The sequence below is a fragment of the Bombyx mori genome, chromosome 1 (genome assembly GCF_030269925.1).
Source record: "Bombyx mori chromosome 1, ASM3026992v2".
In the NCBI taxonomy this organism is placed as follows: Eukaryota; Metazoa; Arthropoda; class Insecta; order Lepidoptera; family Bombycidae; genus Bombyx; species Bombyx mori.
Window position 1 is genome coordinate 15,992,679 of NC_085107.1, and position 20,506 is coordinate 16,013,184.

Consider the following 20,506-nt stretch of genomic DNA (forward strand, 5'->3'; position numbering starts at 1 on the left):
TTCACCGCTGGCTGTTTGAAGCAATTTTGTATGGAAAATGGAATTATAATAGAGTATAGTCAACCTTACACACCACAACAAAATGGTGTGGCAGAGAGGCTAAACAGAACATTACTAGATAAGTCAAGAACTTTATTAAGTGAAACTGGATTACCTAAATATTTGTGGTCTGAGGCTATAATGTGTGCAGCATATCAATTGAATCGATGCCCATCAAGATCTATAAAGTATAAGATACCAGCTGAAATATACTACGGACTAGAAAATGTTAACTTGAACAAGTTAAAGGTATTTGGTTCTAAAGCATGGTATACGTGTGTCCCACAGAATAAGAAATTAGATAATAGAGCTGAAGAAGCCATTATGGTTGGCTATGGCAAACAAGGTTATAGATTATGGAATCCAAAAACAACAGAAATAATATTCTGCAGAGATGTCAAGTTTGATGAAAAGTACTATGAACATAAAAACAGTATTAAAAATAACAACTATATTTATTTACCAGAAGAGGACACACAAAATGAACTTATGTGCAATGATAAAAATAAAATTGAGGAAGAAAAAGTAATACAGAAAAATGAAGAGACAGACACAAAAAGAACTAGATCAGGAAGGATAATAAAGCAACCTGATTATCTAAAGAATTTTGGGACGTACACAGCATATTGTTACTTAGTGTGTAATGACCCAGAAAGCTATGAAGAAGCGATAAAAGAAGTTTCATGGAAAGAAGCGATACATAAGGAATTAGCAGCACTTGAGAACTTACAAAGCTGGGAAGAGACTAAACTACCGAAAGGAAAATTAGCTATAGACACTAAGTGGGTTTTTAGAACGAAAGACGATGGCACTAAGAAAGCCAGATTAGTCGCTCGAGGTTTTCAAATAAAAAAATTATGAGAATGAAATATTCTACAGTCCTGTAGTAAGAATGTCTACGATAAGAGCATTTTTTGTAAAAGCTATCCAAGAAGGATACAAATTAAGGCAATTGGATATTCCTACAGCCTTTCTCAATGGATTTCTTGATAGTGAAGTTTATATAAAAATACCCAAAGGCAAAGAAAACAAAGATGGAATAGTTTTGAGGTTAAAGAGAGCATTGTATGGATTAAAAGAAAGCCCTAAATGCTGGAACATGAGATTTGATGAATTTGCAAGAAAGAATGGATTGATACAGTCATTACATGATTGTTGTCTATACACAGATAAAAATATATGGCTTATAATATTTGTAGATGATATTTTATTAATTGGAATGGAAAAGGATACAGAAAAAATTATTAATAAATTGAAGCAAGAATTTAAAGCTAAAGATTAAGGACAGATTGAGAAATATCTTGGTATGGAAATTAAACAGGAAGAAAGTAAATTAACGATTAAACAAGAAAAGATAATTGAGAAGATACTAGAAAAATTTGATATTGAAAAAAAAATGAAAAAAAAAAAAACAAAAATGAGAAGATTATTGATGTACCATATCGACAACTCATAGGAAGCATAATGTATTTGGCTACTATGTCCAGACCAGATCTGCAGTTTGCTGTATCATATCTTAGCAGATACCTAGACTGTCCTACTCAACAGACTTGGAAAGCTGGAAAGAGAATTCTGCAATACCTAAAAGCTACAAAAGACAAGATGTTAGTTTTTCAAAAAAGGAATAATCTAGATGTGTATTTATGTGCATATTCAGACTCTGATTGGGCAGGTGATATTGTTGATCGCAAAAGTGTCAGTGGGGGTATCATAATGTGTAGTGATAATCCTGTATTTTGGTACTCTAGAAAACAAAGTTGTGTTGCATTATCGACAGCAGAATCAGAGTACATTGCTAGTGCTTGTTGTGCTCAAGAGTTAGTGTATTTGAAAGGTGTACTGTGTGATTTTGGATATGAATGTAAATTGACTTTATTTATGGATAATAAGGGAGCAATATGTTTAGCGAAGTCAAATGAAAACTCTAAAAGGAGTAAGCATATTGATATAAGGATGCACTATATTAAGGACTTGGTGAGGAATAATGTATTAGATATTGAATATGTGTCATCTGATAAAAATATTGCTGATATTTGTACAAAATCTTTATGCAAAGAAAAGTTTGTATTTTTTAGAAGTTTGTTACTAAAGTAATGAAAGATATTTGAAACGTAAACATTAATGTGTAGATTAATATTAGATAAGATACATTGTTAAAGTTCTTTAATTTGCAATGTATGTGTAACTTGGTTGTACTGGATGATTATTTCAAGTATATAATTGTTAAATAAGCTGTAAGTGAGACAGCAGTATTAATATTGTTTTATGTTGTCCGATGGCAAGTTTATACATTTATAATTTTAGTTAAATAAGATTTGAGTTTAAAGAAACTTGTCATCGAAGGGGGGTGTTGGAATATTTGTTAAAGAATAGTTTGTAACACTAGTCTGTGGAACATGAATCTGTGTAATCTACACTGCTCTATGGTAACAAAATAAAAAGTACTCCGTGATGGCTGATTAAAACAATTCTTTTTATTTCTCTGATCGATCGCTATAACGCTGCATAAAACTCAACAGGCTTCAGCCCACCTGTGAGTAAGGTATACAAGAAGATCGCCAGCTGAGCGACCGTGACGGAAACCGTACTGTCGGTCACTGATCAGCTGGCGATCCTCCAGATACTTCAGGAGTTGTATATTAATTATTCGCTCCATCACCTTGGAAAGCAAGGAAGTTATCGCGATAGGCCTATAGCTCGATGGGTCCGACCGGTCACCCTTCTTGGGGATAGGGTGGACGTGGGCGGTCTTCCATGAAGACGGAACCCTGTTAGCGCAATAAGAGAGGCGATACAAACGCGTTAGCGCAGGCGTCAGCTCAGGGGCACACGTTTTTAGAACCACTGCAGGGATGCCGTCTGGCCCACTCGACTTACGGACGTCCAGGAGTCGGAGTTCCCGCCTGACTGCACACTGTGTAAAGCAGATCTCCGGCAGGGAACTATCACACCGGAGGATGTTCGGTGGTGTGGCATCCCCGTCGTCCATAGTCGAGTTCGAGGCGAAGAGTTTGACCAGAAGGTCAGCCTTCTCTTTCGCACTATGGGCCAGACTGTCATCGGACTTGCATAGTGGTGGGAGACTAGACCTGCAAAAGTTACCTTCTGCAGCTTTGGCGAGCGACCAAAAAGCACGGCTCTCAGAGGGATAGCTCTTCAGTCGCTCGCCAATTCTAGCAACGTGCTCCGATTTCGCCCTGGCAATAACTTTCTTGAAGGACCTGGAAGCGGCGTTATATTTCCGCCTTTCCTCTGAGATGTTAGGATCCCGACGTCTCCGAGCATCATCCCATGCAACGTATGCGGACCGCTTGAGGTGTGCAGCATCCCTGCTGGCATTGTTATACCAGGGTCTGCTGCGACCCCCAACGGGCACTTCAGAGGAGGGGATAAGCAATTCCATCCCCTGGAGCACCACGTCTTTAAGACGGTCCGCACAGACGTCAGGATCAGCAGAGGAAAAGCAGAACCGCCCCCATGGGTAGGATGCGTAAAACTCACGCAATCCATCCCAATCTGCTGACAAATACTGCCAAACTCTTCGATACCTGGTCGTCGTTCGACGACTAGGACGAGAGAGTGGTGTGGCAGCACGGATAAGGCAGTGATCAGACGATCCAAGTGGAGCGTCGACCACCACACTGTATCCGGCTGGATCGGTGGTCAGCAGAAGGTCCAACAGTGAAGGCTCGTGCCCCTCAATATCTGGGACACGGGTGGGCTGTGTCACCAGCTGGGAGAGGCCGTAGGCCAAGGCGAAATCGTAGGCAGCCCGACCCGGGAGGTCAGTGGTTCTGGACCCCAACCACTCTTGGTGGTGAGCGTTAAAGTCTCCAAGAACCACCACCTCCGCAGATGGGTACTGCTCAAGCACGCGGTTAGTCCCCTCTTGCACATGCTCTATCAGAGCTGAACCTGCATCACTGCTGTGGGACCTGTACAGGCACGCGTAGACTCGGGTACAACCCCCGTGATCTACGCGCAGCCACAAGAGGGACAGGTCCCGTTGTTCGAGGCTTCGTAGACGGCGACAACAGACATCAGCCCGGACGAATACACACACCCCGGCTTTATGCAGGAAGTTGTGCTCCAATACGTAGCCGGGGTATTCAAGGTACGAAGTATCATCCGGAGCAGATATCTGCGTCTCCGTCAGAAAAAGGAGGGCAGGCTGCGCCGTCTCAAGATGGTGGTGTACGGCGTCGAGGTTGCTATGTAGACCCCTTACATTGCTGAAATCCACATTAAATGTGGAATGGGGAATCGCCGACAAAACCCTTTTCCTTTTTCGAACTTTCATATATATATTTTTTTAATTTTATTTGGAGAGTGGGATTGGGTGGGGTAGGATGTTCGAGGCGAAATCAATACCTGAATAAAGCGCGGAGTACAGTACGTGCTCGACCACGGGTTGCGTGAGCGACTGACGCAGGGCATGGAAGGGCCCCCAGTCCACCCTGCGTGCGATCGCCGGGATCCACTCCGGTCTCCGACTCCGGCACGACGACCGCACGACAGGATTTTACACCGGTTGGCAGGACAGCTTCCCGGGGCGGAGTTTAGTAGTGACACCCGGGTTCAGGTCCCCAACTGACCGGCGGGCGGCGGCGAACACCGTTTCACTGGGTCTCCCTATACCCCCGTCAAACAATCACGTCCCGCGAGCTCACACGCACGTCTGCTCCGCATGTTCCAGATATCGCCAAGATTCACCCCCAACAAGGAAGAGGAAAGGGAAGGAATAACACTGGCTCTCCAACCCACACGCCGGAACACAGCTAGGCTATTTGGCGGCGGACTCTAGTTGGAGGGTGGTCGCCAGCCAGTCGGACAAGTCCTACCACCGATTATGTATTCGGCTCCCGTTTTGCACCACCCAGGGGTCACTTGTAGGGAATCGCGGGTAAAACCTACGGAAGCGGGAAGCAATCGACCCCCAATCGGTTTCAGGAATATTCATATTTTATTTCATCGAACATGAAAAGCCCCTCCTATATATTACAATATCAAAAGGAATCGGTCAACGCGATTGTTTACACAGCTACGAAATCACTAAATAAAACTCCATGGTCTCCATATTATCCCGGATCAAAGCTGAATTCGTCTTTACTTATTGTAGCCACTCCGTTCATTCACAGTGCGTATCCAGATATAATTTTTGGTATCCGGCTCTGGAGTGAACTTTCTTTCAGGTAGGCCGTCATTTTCTACTTCGGGACTCAAAAAAAGTCCTCATCGATTTATAGAAGCATTTTGTAAGCACGTATACCTGTGATAAATACAGTTACCAGTAATTTTCAGAAGGGCCATTTCATCGTCTGCCTTAGAAGGTGGTTAAACAAGATGAAAAAGCAACGATTTTAATTAACATTTCCAGTTTTAAAGCAACAAGTTAATTATGTTTGAATTTAAAAGTAGTTTAGGAACTTTTGTCAACTTTCCGCTACACTCTCTTGGTACAGAAGCGAAACATATTTCATTTTATTCTAAGTTGTTATTTATCATTTGAGAGCAACGTCATACGGTCTAATTAAATATTAACTGACTTATTTGTGGCAAATGACTGTCTGCGGTGTTTAGATAAAATGAGCGAACCGGGTCAACATGCCGAAGGCCTTTTCGGTTTGTTTTTGTATTTTGTTTGAAGCTAGCTTGAACTTTATATTTATTTTAAATAATTATTATTTAGTTTAATCGTCAACGTAAATCGATACGATTAGAGGATTAATTAAGGGAGCCGTTTTCAAAAACAACCCGAAACGTTAACTATACTTGAGACCTTAGAAATTATATCTCAAGGTGGGTGGCGCGTTTACGTTGTAGATGTCTACGGGCTCCAGTAACCACTTAGCACCAGGTGGGCTCTGAGCTCGTCGACCCATCTAAACAATAAAAAAAGAAAATAAAATAAAAACTATGAAAATCACAATCGAAAATTTTAATTTACATATATAATAAGTCCATATTTTAATTAGGTGTTCAAGGTTGAAATTCAACTTTATTCTACTGATACCTATTGTTGGGTGTTATTTTTGTACATTAATTTTTTTGTTTTGTTGTCGAAATTTGTTCTTGGGCGGTGGGGGATAAATCAGTTTCCAAAATACTTTAGTGAATTATATTGAAAAGATTGAAGGTCGACCATAGTCTCTATTAAAATAAAAAATCTATTGATAAACAGAAGAAAAAGTAATTATGTGTTTTATCTTTGCCTATTCGTATTTGGATTAATTCGATACGCTGCATAAAATAATTTAAGATTATCTGCTACTTTAGGCTATTTCCATTTCAAGCTTCTCGTTAACCCCAAAGATAACAGAGTACTCATTGCGATGCAAATGCAATGCGTAGGCAGCACAGATAACAACGTAATATCGCCGCTAACAACAAGATGGTCTCAAATAAAGAATGGTAGTTTTTCTTTCTTGTCTAATCGCCGGGAGAGTCGAGAGGCTATTTCGGCTTCCGCGATTGGTAGATGAGAGACTGTGCTAACGCCTTAGGGCGAGCAATGCTTTGCTGCTACCACAGGATTCGAATCGTGACCCACTAAGAAAATTCGGCGCGAAACTAAGTGAGTCGAACGGTAGTAACTATACCTACTAGTATTTATGTAGATTACAACCCTTGCGGGTTTTGAATATATTGCGCGGTGTTATTCCTTCGCCATCCTCGTTGTTGAGTATGTATGAGTATTTATTTAACGTTCCGCACATGATAATATTTTGGCAATTAGAAAATCTGATCCCAAAGTGGCACGATACGGTTAAATTGCGAACACATAGGATTTAGAAAGGAATAGAAATACAGGATCGTAGACCTTTTTTTTATTGCTTATTTGGGTGGACGAGCTCACAGCCTACCTAGTGTTAAGTGGTTACTGGAGCCCATAGACATCTACAACGTAAATGCGCCACCCACCTCGAGATATAAGTTCTAAGATCTCAGTATAGTTACAACGGCTAAACCACCCTTCGAACCGAAACGCATTATTGCTTCACGGCAGAAATAGGCGATGTGGTGGTACCTACCCGCGCCGACTCACAAGACTACCACCAGTAATTACGAAAATTATAATTTTGCGGATTTGATTTTTATTACACGATGTTATTCCTTCACCGTGGAAGAGAATCGTGAACATTTGTTGAGTACGTATTTCATTAGAAAAATTGGTACCCGCCTGAGATTCGAACACCGATGCATCGCTCAACAAGAATGCACCAAACGTCTTATCCTTTAGGCCACGATGACTTCCAAATTTAAGTTGCAAGAATGCAATATGATATCATTTTACATTTGTACAAACAATGTTGATCAGCTGACGTGGATGCTCCAGTTACTATCCTCAAAGTTTAACGAGCAAGCCTTTCTGGCTGATAAAGTTTAATTACAAGATTCTTAACGTTTAATGTGCACTCACAAGACGCGTTATAACACATCCTACATCGCAGTACCTTATAGCCAGCTGGAAAGTTTAGATTACTTCAGCACTTTTTACTAAAAACGTAATGTGTTTTGGAAATTTTCACAATAGTATTTTTTTTCTTCTTTCTTTTCGTGACCACTGAACCACGATAAGGTTTTATTTCACTGAAATGATTAATTTACCTAATGTTCTTTTATTCACGTACGTACATTCGTAAAAAATATAGCCATAGATAGGAATAGAATAATGAAGAACAAATGCACTTCTTATTTCACTAACAACATATTTAGCTTTACTTGATATTGGTTTTAATTAAATAGTTAAAAAAACTGTTCATCAACTAGGTACGATAACAAAATACTTTCCTAACGCTAGCCAATATTAATTAGAACATACTATGCATTGTTACGTAATGTTTTTAAACTATCGACGACAGGCGAACAACTAAGTTGGAAACTAATCCACCTGGTGGCTAGTAGTTACAGTTACCTATAAATATGAGGCTAGAGGCGGAATCCGATGAAGGAAGTCATATCTCAGCAAACAGCGTGGACTATATATTTTTTTTTATTGCCCTTGTAGGTAGACGAGCATACGGCCCACCTGATGGTGAGTGTTTACCGTCGCCCATGGACTTCAGCAATGCCAGGGGCAGAGCCAAGCCGCTGCCTACCGTCTGCTTTCAGAACCGTGTTAAAATGACTCAATCGAAACGCATAACGCACCAACAATTTATGGACGAACGCACTAGTTCTATATATTAGGAATGAGCCGATGATTGGTGGTGCGATGGCTTAGAAGGGAATTTCGGGATCATAACAGATCGTTCAGAGCACTCCCCGGGAAACGTATACAACGTTTCTACTACTACTACAACATACATAAGTTCTCTCACCTTCCTTCGTCTATCCGTTTAGTCCCATAGTTTCATACCTGACTCCCTAATTATAACTGCCACTGTCATTATTTTGGATTCTGGTCGTAAGGCAAAGTTACTTTTCTGGCGAGAAGTAATGTTATTGTTGCATCAATAAACCAATATTATGTCTCAAGCTGGCAGCGAGTTCTAAGTCCAATAACTAACATCAGGTGCAACAACACAAGCTCATCATAACTTGAATAATTCATGAATTACATAATAAGTAAAGTAGACTAGCTAACATAAATTTGTTCTCCATTAAAAAAGGACATTTCCGACATTAATCTTACTAAAATGAATATGAAAGTTATAGGAAAATTTTGAATTAGAACTTCGAAATTTAAAATTATTGTAATTTATAAATTAGACGTTCGTTTGATATTGTAATTTAATAGGTGTGTATCGTATTCAAGGAATAATAAAAAAATGAATATTCTCGAATCCTTTGCTCGTCTTATATTTTATTTAAATATGTTGGATCCCCTGGCTGAGAAGAATGTTTTAACATATTTATGCGGTTTATGTAGCGTTGCTTTTATGGTTCTTGGTGCACGAGTTTGTGGAACGAACTAATAATCTACCATGCTCACTCGTTTAGAGACATAAACTCAAAACTCCATTTGAATTGTATAACACCTGTTCCACTCTTCAAACCAAGACGCATACCTGAACACGTATCAAGCACGTACTTCATTAAAAGAGTTGGTGACTTTCCGCGGTATTAGATTTCTAGCATAGACTTCGCCCGGCAGGCGTACACCGGATGTTATCCTTAAGGCCACGATGACGTCAAAACGTTTCTTGACTTCTAAATGATTGTAAAGATAAAGTGTATAACAGATACTAACATAATATTTTTGTAATGCATGGTTGTTTTCCCGACCGCGCCACTGTGACCTTTCTGATCCGCAATTTATAACACCTTGTTACTATTGCGCCATTCCGATAGAGGCACCCGTCACGTGCGGACGTGCTCATCGTCCACTCGATCGCCCGGTCTTTGTTCGCCCGGCTTTTGTTAGCCCGGCCATTGTTCGCGCGGCCTGTGTTTGTGGTACATCTGCCGACTAAGTGCTCTTTCTGGAAGTTTTTATTTGTTTTGTTTCCTTTTGTTGTTTCTGTGTTCGTGGTACATCTGCCGACAAAGTGGTTTCCTGCAAGTATTTATTTGTTTTGTTTCTTTTCGTAATTTCTGTTTTGTTGTGTTTTTTCTTTGTCCTGTAGTAATCGCGCCGCATTGCCACCTGTGTTCAATAGAACCGCTCAGGTCCGAGAAGTTGGGGCCTCGCCGCAAGGCGAGTGTTTTCAAGACCCGGGGCCGCCCCACCTGGGTACTCAGCGATCATGGACGCTGTATTCGCGGAATTCCTCCGACTTCGCCACCCACAGCTCGCCTCGGAGTTTTTGGCCTTCAAGGCCAATCACACTGCGAGCCCTCTCGAGGACTCCGCCGCGCTCGCTGCTCCTGCGTCGCCTGTACCTGCGTGCAGAGCTTCTGCATTGAGCACCGCAGCCTCTGTCGTGCCTGCCGCTCCCGTGTCGCCTATACTGGCGAGAAAAGCTGCTACGTCGTCCGCCGTGACCATCGTTTCAGCTGAGCGATCATCCGCGGCCTCCGTCGCGCCCTCTAAAACACCTACACTTGCTCGTAGGTCGCCTGCACCCGCCTCCTCGTGCTCCGACTCTGACTCGGACATGGAGGTCGACCTCGCCCCCGCCTCATCGACGGATGGATTCACCCTGGTACAGAAGGGTAAGAAGCGTGCCGCGGAGTCTCGAGCTCCCGCGGCCGCTAAAATTAGCAAAGCCGTGAACGCGTCGCGCCCCCGCCCTCAGACTCCCGTTGCGCCCCCAGCCCGTGCCACTCCGTCGCCGCGTCCGGTGGCACAAAATAAAACCCAGACCCCTCCCCCGGTTATCCTTCAGGAGAAGGCAGCTTGGGATCGAGTTTGCCTGGCCCTTAAGGCCAAAAATATAAATTTCACGAATGCCCGTAACCTCGCGAACGGCATTCAAATTAAGGTTCAAACACCCGACGACCATAGGGCCCTCTCTTCTTACCTCCGTAAGGAGCGTATAAGTTTCCATACGTATACGCTCCAGGAGGAGCGCGAACTCCGCGTTGTAATACGCGGAATCCCTAAAGAGTTAGATGTAGAGCTCGTAAAAGCCGACCTGTTAGAACAAGGCCTACCAGTGAATTCTGTGCACCGTATGCACACCGGTCGCGGTAGGGAGCCATATAATATGGTTCTAGTCGCTCTCCAGCCTACCCCCGAGGGTAAGAAAATCTTTAACACACAGACCGTCTGTAGGCTCTCTGGTATCGCTGTCGAAGCCCCCCATAAAAAAGGCACTCCTAGCCAGTGCCATAACTGTCAATTGTACGGGCACTCTTCCCGTAACTGTCACGCGCGCCCCCGATGTGTTAAGTGTTTGGGCGATCACGCCACGGCCCTCTGCGCTCGCGACCAAAAAACCGCGACGGAACCGCCTAGCTGCGTCCTGTGTCGAACACAGGGTCACCCCGCGAATTACCGTGGTTGCCCCCGAGCCCCTAAAATAAATCGCCGCGTCGCCCGCCAAAACCGCCTCCGAGCTTCCGGCCCAGACATCAAAGCCTCGGCACCCTCTGCGTCGCAGACTAAGCCAGCGTTCGTTCCGGCGGCGGTGCCCAGTGTCTCGGCCTGGGCAAAACCGCTGCCGTACACGAACACGGCTACAACTCCCTCCTCCGCGATTCGTCCCGCCCCCGCGACTCGTCCCTCTCCCGCGACTTGCCCTCCGACCGCGTCCGACAATCTCGCTTTAGCGATCGACTTCTTTCAGTCGATCAACTTTGAGCGCGTTAACGCTTTGGGCGACGCCATTCGCGCTGCCTCCACTGCACAACACTTTATCGCCGTTGTGCAGGAATACGCCGACGTATACGCGTCATTAAATACGTACGTCCTCCCCTCACTCCGCCGGTAATCAATGGCGTATATAAGTAGAATAAAGCCCCTATCCGTAACGATAGGATTTTTTAACGCTTACGGTCTCGCAAATCAACGTGATCAGGTTTCTGACTTTTTGCGTGACCACCAAATTGATATCTTTTTAGTGCAGGAGACCCTACTTAAGCCCGCGCGCCGTGACCCTAAAATCGCGAACTATAACATGGTCAGGAACGACAGGCTCTCTGCCCGTGGTGGTGGTACCGTCATTTACTATAGAAGAGCCCTGCATTGCGTCCCGCTCGATCCTCCCGCGCTCGCTAATATCGAAGCATCAGTGTGCCGAATCTCACTGACGGGACACGCGCCGATCGTTATCGCGTCCGTTTATCTTCCACCGGATAAGATCGTTCTAAGCAGTGATATCGAGGCGCTGCTCGGTATGGGGAGCTCTGTCATTCTGGCGGGCGACCTAAATTGTAAACACATCAGGTGGAACTCACACACCACAACCCCGAATGGCAGGCGGCTTGACGCGTTAGTCGATGATCTCGCCTTCGATATCGTCGCTCCGCTAACCCCGACTCACTACCCGCTAAATATCGCGCATCGCCCGGATATACTCGACATAGCGTTATTAAAAAACGTAACTCTGCGCTTACACTCGATCGAAGTAGTTTCAGAGTTAGATTCAGACCACCGTCCCGTCGTTATGAAGCTCGGTCGCGCTCCCGATTCCGTTCCCGTCACGAGGACTGTGGTGGATTGGCACACGCTGGGCATCAGCCTGGCTGAATCTGATCCACCATCGCTTCCGTTTAGTCCGGACTCTATCCCGTCTCCTCAGGATACCGCTGAAGCCATAGACATCGTAACGTCACACATCACCTCGACATTAGATAGGTCATCGAAGCAAGTTGTAGCGGAGGACTTCCTTCACCGCTTCAAATTGCCCGACGATATTAGGGAACTCCTTAGAGCTAAGAACGCCTCGATCCGTGCGTACGATAGGTATCCTACCGCGGAAAATCGTATTCGAATGCGTGCCCTACAACGCGACGTAAAGTCTCGCATCACCGAAGTCCGAGATGCCAGATGGTCTGATTTCTTAGAAGGACTCGCGCCCTCTCAAAGGTCTTACTACCGCTTAGCTCGTACTCTCAAATCGGATACGGTAGTAACTATGCCCCCCCTCGTAGGCCCCTCAGGCCGACTCGCGGCGTTCGATGATGACGAAAAAGCAGAGCTGCTGGTCGATACATTGCAAACCCAGTGCACGCCCAGCACTCAATCCGTGGACCCTGTTCATGTAGAATTAGTAGACAGTGAGGTAGAACGCAGAGCCTCCTTGCCACCCTCTGATGCGTTACCACCCGTCACCCCGATGGAAGTTAAAGACTTGATCAAAGACCTACGTCCTCGCAAGGCTCCCGGTTCCGACGGTATATCCAACCGCGTTATTAAACTTCTACCCGTCCAACTCATCGTGATGTTGGCATCTATTTTCAATGCCGCTATGGCGAACTGTATCTTTCCCGCGGTGTGGAAAGAAGCGGACGTTATCGGCATACATAAACCCGGTAAACCAAAAAATCATCCGACGAGCTACCGCCCGATTAGCCTCCTCATGTCTCTAGGCAAACTGTATGAGCGTCTGCTCTACAAACGCCTCAGAGACTTCGTCTCATCCAAGGGCATTCTTATCGATGAACAATTCGGATTCCGTACAAATCACTCATGCGTTCAACAGGTGCACCGCCTCACGGAGCACATTCTTGTGGGGCTTAATCGACCAAAACCGTTATACACGGGAGCTCTCTTCTTCGACGTCGCAAAAGCGTTCGACAAAGTCTGGCACAATGGTTTGATTTTCAAACTATTCAACATGGGCGTGCCGGATAGTCTCGTGCTCATCATACGGGACTTCTTGTCGAACCGCTCTTTTCGATATCGAGTTGAGGGAACCCGCTCCTCCCCACGACCTCTCACAGCTGGAGTCCCGCAAGGCTCTGTCCTCTCACCCCTCCTATTTAGCTTATTCATCAACGATATTCCCCGGTCGCCGCCGACCCATTTAGCTTTATTCGCCGACGACACGACTGTTTACTATTCTAGTAAAAATAAGTCCCTAATCGCGAAGAAGCTTCAGAGCGCAGCCCTAGCCCTAGGACAGTGGTTCCGAAAATGGCGCATAGACATCAACCCAGCGAAAAGTACTGCGGTGCTATTTCAGAGGGGAAGCTCCACACGGATTTCCTCCCGGATTAGGAGGAGAAATCTCACACCCCCGATTACTCTCTTTAGACAACCCATACCCTGGGCCAGGAAGGTCAAGTACCTGGGCGTTACCCTGGATGCATCGATGACATTCCGCCCGCATATAAAATCAGTCCGTGACCGTGCCGCGTTTATTCTCGGTAGACTCTACCCCATGATCTGTAAGCGGAGTAAAATGTCCCTTCGGAACAAGGTGACACTTTACAAAACTTGCATAAGGCCCGTCATGACTTACGCGAGTGTGGTGTTCGCTCACGCGGCCCGCACACACATAGACACCCTCCAATCCCTACAATCCCGCTTTTGCAGGTTAGCTGTCGGGGCTCCGTGGTTCGTGAGGAACGTTGACCTACACGACGACCTGGGCCTCGAATCAATTCGGAAATACATGAAGTCAGCGTCGGAACGATACTTCGATAAGGCTATGCGTCATGATAATCGCCTTATCGTTGCCGCCGCTGACTACTCCCCGAATCCTGATCATGCAGGAGCCAGTCACCGTCGACGCCCTAGACACGTCCTTACGGATCCATCAGATCCAATAACCTTTGCATTAGATGCCTTCAGCTCTAATACTAGGGGCAGGCTTAGGGACCCCGGTAACCGTACTCGTCGAACTCGACAAAGAGGTCGACGTGCAACCTAACCCATGCATCAGCCCGCTGAGTTTCTCGCCGGATCTTCTCAGCGGGTCGCGATTCCGATCCGGTAGTAGATTCATTCGCGAAGCAATTGCTCTTGAGTTGTTAGGTCTCCTTCGGAGGCGCTCGGGCAGTTGTTAGCAAATCCCACCCCTCTTGGCTGAGCCTTTGCTCGCCCACCTGTCCTGGTGAAACTGGAAAGGCCTTCGGGCCACCAGTAAACTTTCAATCATAAAAAAAAAAAAAAAAAAAAAATACTATTGCGCCGAGAACTACCTAATATGAACAAACAAGCTTCGCGTTTGTTTTGCTTCTGATTTTTTACAAATTTAACATACAGTATATTACTGTTTTTTATGAAGGAAGGTTCATTATTGACCCTAAAGCTTTTCCAGCTTCACCAAGACAGGTGGGCAAGGCTCGACCAAGAGGGAAGGGATTAGCTAACAGCTGCCTGAGCGCTTCCATTAGAAGACCTAACAACTCAAGGGCAGCTGCTTCGCAAATGAATCTGAGTTTAGTACCGTCTATATGTTATTTTAAAAACTTACATTATGGACCAAAATAGAACTAAAATTTCATAAACTTTGCTTAGCTTAAATAAGAATTTAATAAAAATTGTAACTCTCTTCTGGACGCTGAATGATAGTTACTAAATTACTGGCTAATACAAGTTGTTTGTCGGGGCGCTACGCCGTTTGAAATTCAAATTAGCTCACTGCGCTTTCAGCAGAAGTTGTATTTCACAAAGTGAATTTTAGATGTGCGACCTACCGTGAAAATACACAGAGTGCAACAGCTTCAGTCGACAAAATATCACTTTTGTGTTGTATATGTAAATGTGTACTGTAAATGACATTAGAAATACAAAATTGATACAATTGAAATGACATAATAAAAACTATATTTCCAGCGTTACGATGCGTTCGTATTGTTGCAGCACGCGTAGCATTTCGTACCCTATGTGAGACGCGTCGCTATTTGCGATGTGATTGTATAAATAAATGAAATTAAATGATAAAACGATCTAATTCGAATAAATTAAATCGAAATTCTTGCCTACGCTTCTCATTTGATTAGTGAAAGCTCATTATGGATCTTCCCGATCTATTAATGGTGCTTTTAGGTACCTCAAGCACCGGTCACCGTCCTCGTCGAACCCGTCGCTTGCAACGAAGGGCTCGACGAGTGAATTAACCCAAAGACACAGCCCACTGAGTTTCTCGCCGGATCTTCTCAGTGGGTCGCGTTTCCAATCCGTTGGTAGATTCTGCGAAACATTGCTCTTGCCAGGGCCAGTGTTAGCAACACTCCAGGTTTGAGCCCCGTGAGCTCACCTACACGTCAAGGTGAAGCTGAAATAACCTTTCAAGGCTATCAGAATAGGTAGGGGAAAAAAATGGGAGACTTTTTTTATATTTTTTTTAAATATGCCGTCGAATCGTTCTAATAAAAACGAGATTCATCGCTCATAACGACGTCGTAAGCAAACTGAGACGAATCTCCTATAAACTGTATGTAGATGCTGTCAATAAAGGCCAATTTTCAATGAAACTCAATATTATAATTTCACTGGTAAAAAGTGAATAAATAAAAATTTGATACGTCCATATTTTCCTCAACATTATTTAATAGCTTATTCTAAAATCAGTCAAAGTTTTTTGTTGGCTTGAGTTGGTACATGTGAATGGTCCAATAAATTAACCTATAACTACTCCTGTTTTAGTAAATATTTAGTTGTACAAGAAAACGTAATAATCAATATTTACAATGTAGTAGTATCAGTATAATAAATACCTCGCACAGTCAAATAATAATTTGTAAGTTTTTTTAAAAGAATTTATAATATTTGCGCTTATAGTTCATTATATAAGTACAGAGCTAAAGTAATAATGAATGGTTCGACTTTAATAACAATCAATAATACTGTCTCAATTAGAATAATAGCTTCAGCTTTGAGTTTGAACATTTCATAATAAGTTCGTGATATTAGAATGGCTTCAGACTAAATCAACTTTTCAAAGATTTCAAAGACCAACCTAACCTAAACTAACTTTGATGTTTCTTGAGTTGATCCCAGGGGTTGAGTTAATAAGCAACATTTCTGATACATCTGACTCCACTTTTGAACTTAGAACAACTAACTTCAAGAAGTTTCGACCATTGTAAAAAGCTCATTGAATTTCTTGGAAAATTGTATTTGTTAATGAAACGACAAGGTCTTTCGTTGTTATATTAATAATTGGTTGTATAAATAATGCAGACATAAATATTAGAAATATAGTTAAAGCAAAAAAAACTATTTCATACAAAACAAAAATCGGATTAGAATAGAAGCTACGACCCTCGGGGTCGCTCGAGTCAGCGGCTCTAATAATTACGCTACCAAATCAATAAGAATAATAACCTACTACTTGTAGGTTCTTATTTATTGAATAGTTATTGACCAGCTATCAATTTAAATTGAATCAAATAGTTCAAAAACGAAATAAAAAATTGAACATTAATTAAGAAAAGTAATTAATATAGAATAGGGATAACAAAAATAAAAGGTGTAAAGAAACATAAAATAATGATTATTAGATTCCTTTTCTGTTTACTTGTTTCTTTGCGTACATTTTTGGAACTTCTCACATAATTATCATATAGTTTTGTCTTTTTTTGATGTGAAAATCATTTTTTCAATCGTTTTTTTATTATTTCCAACAAGGGTGGATAAGCTACGGCCTACCGGATGTTAAATGATTACTGGAGCCCATAGACATGACCAAAGTAAATGCCGCCACCACTACCAAATTAGTCCGACGTTATGTATTAAAATGGTTGTCGGCATACCCCGGTAATTACGGGTTCAGTAATCTATCCAATAAAAGACTAATTTGCAATACATAACTGCCCGTTCTTAAAATCGAAAAATGATTACGCATATCATAGGAATACACTGTTAGATTCGACCTGATCATATCGATGATGCATGTGGTAGATTCTCTCTCTGACATTCAATTACTTTCGACACGATCCATTACAGTTTCGGGACAATTTGCCACCTTATAAGAGTATCAGATCATGATGGATTGTTGAGCGCCTTCAAAAGTCAACAAGTCTCTTAAAAGAACGCGAAAATAATAAGATACCAAACGATCTTAACATATCAACAGAAAATCTAGAATAGTCTATTCCTAAAGCTGGATGACAAATAGCAGTAGATGTAACCTTTCCACATGAATGTACAGACAGAGAGCGAGTACAGTGTAAACAGACAGAGTAAACACGAACAACGATGACCTCCTTGTTTATCCTGCATTACAAAGGTACAAAGGCTTCCGTTGCAAAGCTATCCACGATTACAGCGGCATCCCGTCGACTTTCACAGTCTTTGCGTTCAAAACTTTTATATATTAACATTGGTTTCATATTCATTGTGTACGAGACCCGTGTTTCTTATTTATGATATGAACTACCTATGTCGAGGGGCAAAAGACTATTGGTTCATGTGACATTTCGCGACATTTATCTTTGTAATTAATGGTACGTTTTATTTGGTATTATAGTATCAACATTTCGATTTGTTTTTTAATTGAACTTCAATTAAGTTTACCCCATTCAAATGTTGAAGAACTTTTTTTTGTTTTTTTTTGTTATGTTTTTTTCTTCGAATTTTTTAGCATTAAAAGGCTCTTAAGTTGCAAAAACGTCGCATAAGCCAAATTAAATCGATATAACGAATAAAAAACGTAAAACAGATTAGGTTGAATCGATTTTTATTCTTTTGTATCATTATTGGTTTCTTGATTATTGTACGAGTAATATGTGTTGTTGACACAGCTGTTATTTGAAATCCATTTAAGACAGCCTTACAAAATACCCGTTTTAGGATCACTGTTCTCTATAATCCCTAAATAGGACCAAAATAGATTCGTATTTCTCCGTAAAATACACGCTCAACCGCTAAGTACGGGTTGATCTTGTTTAGGCCGGTCATCCGCTGAATTATTAAATGTTGCGTTCAACCTGGCTCAACATTGCTCGGTAGTTAGCAATAAACAAAAGGTTTCTCTTTAATTTTCCGATTTAGCTTACGTTAAATCCTGAACACGGCTCAGCTCCTTTGAATTTGAGTCCGTCACGCTTAAGCCACCATTGTGACAATAATGATGTAAACGTCAAATGGGCAGTTTTTTTTAAGAACGTGGATTGTTTGTTTGTTGAACAGTAAAAGTTTTCGTCTATTCCTTGACAAGGGTCTTTGTTGCTTTAAAAATATGTTTAAAATCAGTCCCTAGGAGTAGCTTAGAATGGGTTGAGAGAGCCTGTGTAATGGAAAGTGCCCGAAGGCGCGTACCGTGACCTCGGACCTACTGAGTGATGGGCAGACTTTACCCAACCTTTTCCGCTTAAGACAACACACGATTCTGAAGGGTTCATTTTTCCATTCGAAAAGTAGCTAGAAACTTCCGTTCCTCATATTTCTAAAAATAAATCTTTATAATAACGCCAATCAATCCTTCCAGTTTGAGGAAGAAAAAGTGTGCGTTTTTATTCATTGTTCTTAAGGTTCCAATGTAATTTCCAAATGCAAAACATTATCTAGTTTAATTTCTTAAATACACTTTCACTATTTTTTTAAGTATACCCCGTTTTTAAAATTACCCAAAATCTATAATAATCTATCTAAAATAATAAATAATTGTTTAAATTTTAAAAAATTTGAGTTAAAAATAGTGTAAGAAAAAATGATTTTATTGTAAAAAAGCGGGGGGTGCGTTTCAGGATATCATTAAAATAACCCTTCTACTCATATATCTGTTCATATTTATAACTACTGATACCATGCACCCCACGCTTTTTTTACAATAAAATAATTTTTTCTTACACTATTTTTAATTCAAATTTTTAAAAATTTATCTTCTATTTTGTAGTTGGATTTTCTATAAAAGCGTATTTTGTTCGTTTTTTTAAACTATTATTTATTTTTCATTTTTTAGTTGAATTTAAATTTTTTCAATATTCTTTTAAATATTGAATGGTCATCGGTCCTTAATAAGTATACTAAATTTCGAGCTAATCCGACGTTTTGAAGGGGGTCAAAATCATGTTTAAAGATTTCGTTACACACATACGTCTGAAGCTAATAAAAGCGTATTAAAAATATGACTCCACGTTTTCTTTTCACCGTCCAATGACATCCAATTATGAGCTCTGTTCAAAATCTAGTTCAACAACAATCTATTTAAGATCAACAAAAAAAATTAATAAAAAAAAAAAAAATTCAATCAAAATCGAACAAAGCGATTCCTAAATTTTCTTTACGTATTTCATTAATTTCTAACCCATTTTACTTCTTTCGACGTATTTTCATTCGTGGTCACCGAATTTAGAGAACCGTTCAAAGGTTTCAGAAGGTTGGTTTAAAATCGATTTAAAATTACACATAAACAGCTATACAAAAAGCGCATTAATAAAGTGCGTGTTAAAGTGTGATTTCCGTTCAACATAAAATATTGACGGGAACATAATCTAAAGCTGCAGGCGAGAGCAGTAGCCTATATATTTAAATCGTAAATCAAAAAGTTTCCGACCACGGGGGAAATAACTGAAGCTGCTGTAGTGGGAACAATGGAGGTTTTCTTTTTATTGTAACATCGCTGGAGCTGCGGCAAACTCAATCGAAACTAACTTTAATTCTGCATATATTTTTTTTACCTTCTTGTTTCTGAGCGTACTTTTGTAGCTTCGTCGGAAGTCTGGCAGAGTAATAATGGCTCTTAATATAGGTATTACGTTGTAAAACCTATTGGCGTTGTATAAAAAGAACAAAGGAATCTCTTTATGGACCTTATGCGATCATCTACGAGCATAATCTTACTAACTAATTCCTTAATATTAACTAACTAGCGACCCGCCCTCGCTTCGCTTCGGAAACATTAAAACACACATGAAACAAAAAAAAAATAAAAAAAAATAAAAAAAGTAGCCTATGTTCATCAGGGACAATGTCGGCTTCTAATGGAAAAAGAATTTTTCAAATCGGTCCAGTAGTTTCGGAGCCTATTCGAAACAAACAAACAAACAAATCTTTCCTCTTTATAATATTAGTATAGATTTCTTTCATACGGAAATGAAAAATTTATAATTTTACATTAAACCTTGTTGTTAGCTGTGTAGTGCTCTCGCGACCTTCATTCGATCAATCTTCTTTTCTTTCTAAATAAATAAATCAATAAATAAATAAATAAAACAAAGTACGGCAGTTGCCTGCTTCATAACA

General features: G+C 41.6%; 1 protein-coding gene across 1 annotated transcript in view; it reads right to left on the reverse strand.

Moving 5' to 3' along the window:
• LOC134199735 (uncharacterized) overlaps positions 1–20,506 on the reverse strand; it is a 49,383-nt gene that overhangs the window by 12,273 nt on the left and 16,604 nt on the right. The gene's annotated exons all lie outside the window — the stretch shown is intronic.